The 2,364-nt window shown below is 43.3% G+C and overlaps 1 pseudogene; it reads left to right on the top strand.

Annotated features, from left to right (window-relative positions):
* The first annotated feature begins 590 nt into the window (after window positions 1-590).
* LOC116911945 lies at window positions 591-2,118 on the top strand (annotated as a pseudogene).
* The last annotated feature ends 246 nt before the right edge of the window (window positions 2,119-2,364 follow it).

The raw sequence follows: 2,364 nt of genomic DNA, 5'->3' as shown, positions 1-2,364 counted from the left end.
ATTGGGGGCTGTCTCTAAATCTTTCGCCTGCCTGTACATTCTGTACTCCTAACTGAGCCACCTTGTCATGCCACAGTGGGAGTCACTAACTAGTCCTGTAGTGACTTGGTGTGAATGGGGGATTTACCCAGACAGGAGCTCCTTCTTCTCACAAGAGAAGGGAGAGAGGAGTAGTCAGAGGATCTGTTTTAAGGAAGTAAATTAATTAACAAAAAAGAGGACACAGGAAAAGTTAGTGGTGACTAGATATAGATTTCTGAGGCACTATAGAAAAAGCTTTTGATTGGACTCATTAGATTGTCACAGTGAAATCAGCATTTAACAGAAATGAGTAGAAAAATAAAGGTTAGCACAACAAGTGCTTGTATATCTGTAATATACAATTATACATTAACACTCAGCTAAGCTTTATGACAATTTTAATGTATATTAATATATTTTTATTAGCAATGCTTTGATTTCTAAAAGAAGGAATGTTAACAAGGAGAGGAAAGATGTCAGGGTTAAGAAAAGAATAAAGGGCTTTTTCCACAACGGGTTTGCCGTCAGAATGGAGGTGTTGTGAAAGCCATAGCTAATTCAAAGCAAAAATGGGAAAGGAAAAGATTCACGTCAACATCGTCATAATTGGACACGTAGATTCCGGCAAGTCCACCACAATCGGTCACCTGATCTACAAATGTGGTGGAATCAACAAAAGAACCATCGAAAAGTTTGAGAAGGAGGCTGCAGAGATGGGAAAAGGTTTGTTCAAGTTTGCCTAGGTCTTGGACAAACTGAAAGCTGAGCGTGAGCGTGGTATCACTATTGACATCTCCCTGTGGAAATTTGAGAACAGGAAGTACTATGTGACTATCATTGATACCCCAGGACACAGAGACTTTATCAAGAACATGATTACAGGCACATCTCAGGCTGACTGTGCTGTCCTGATTGTTGCTGCTGGTGTTGGTGAATTTGAAGGTGGTATCTTCCAAAACGGGCAGACCCGTGAGCATGTTCTTCTGGCTTACACCTTGGGTGTGAAACAGCCAATTGTTGGTGTCAACAAAATGGATTCCACCGAGCCACCATACAGTCAGAAGAGATAACGAGGAAATCGTCAAGGAAGTCAGCACCTACATTAAGAAAATTGGCTACAATCGTGACACAGTAGCATTTGTGCCAATTTCTGGTTGGAATGGTGGCAACATGCTGGAGCCAAGTGCCAATATGCCTTGGTTCAAGGGATGGAAAGTCACCCGCAAAGATGGCAGTGCCAGTGATACCACACTGCTGGAAGCTTGGGACTGCATTCCGCTGCCAACCTGTCCAACTGACAAGCCTTTGTGACTGCCCCTCCAGGATGTCTATAAAATTGGGGGTATTAGCACTGTCCTTGTGGGCAGAGTGGAAACTGGTATTCTCTTATATTTTTGGTTGTGAGCCTAGCCTTTAACGGCTGAGCCATCTCTCCAGCCCGAAACTGGTGTTCTCAAACCTGGCATGGCGGTTACCTTTGCTCCAGTCAATGTAACAACTGAAGTCAAGTCTGTGGAAATGCACCATGAAGCTTTGAGTGAAGCTCTGCCTGGGGACAATGTGGGCTTCAATGTAAAGAACGTGTCTGTCAAAGATGTTAGACGTAGCAATGTTGCTGGTGACAGCAAAAATGACCCACCATGGAAGCAGCTGGCCTCACTGCTCAGGTGATTATCCTGAACCATCCAGGCCAAATTAGTGCTGGCTATGCTCCTGTTCTGGAATGTCACATGGCTCACATAGCATGCAAGTTTGCCGAGCTGAAAGAGAAGATCGATCGTCGTTCTGGTAAGAAGCTGGAAGATGGCCCCAAATTCTTGAAGTCTGGTGATGTGCCATTGTTGATATGGTCCCTGGCAAGCCCATATGTGTTGAAAGCTTCTCTGACTATCCTCCCCTCAGTCATTTTGCTGTTCGTGACATGAGGCAGACGGTTGGTGTGGGTGTCATCAAAGCTGTGGACAAGAAGGCTGCAGGAGCTGTCAAAGTCACCAAGTCTGCCCAGAAAGCTCAGAAGGCTAAATGAATATTATCCCTAATCCCTGCCACCCCAGTCTTAATCAGTGGTGGAAGAACGGTCTCAAAACTATTTGTCTCAATTGGCCATTTAAGTTTAATAATAAAAGACTGTTGTTAATGATAACAATGCAGTAAAACCTTCAGAAGGAAAGAATGTTTTGTGGACCATTTGTGTGTGTGTGTGTGTGTGTGTGTGTGTGTGTGTGTGTGTGTGTGTGTGTGTGTGGCAGTTTTAAGTTATTAGTTTTCAAAATCAGTACTTTTTAATGGAAACAACTTGACCAAAAATCTGTAACAGAATTTTGAGATCCATTAAAACAAGTT

Source organism: Rattus rattus, chromosome 11, assembly GCF_011064425.1.
Source record: "Rattus rattus isolate New Zealand chromosome 11, Rrattus_CSIRO_v1, whole genome shotgun sequence".
Taxonomy (NCBI): domain Eukaryota; kingdom Metazoa; phylum Chordata; class Mammalia; order Rodentia; family Muridae; genus Rattus; species Rattus rattus.
The sequence above is the reverse complement of the archived record's forward strand: the minus strand, read 5'-3'. Positions and strand labels throughout refer to the sequence as shown.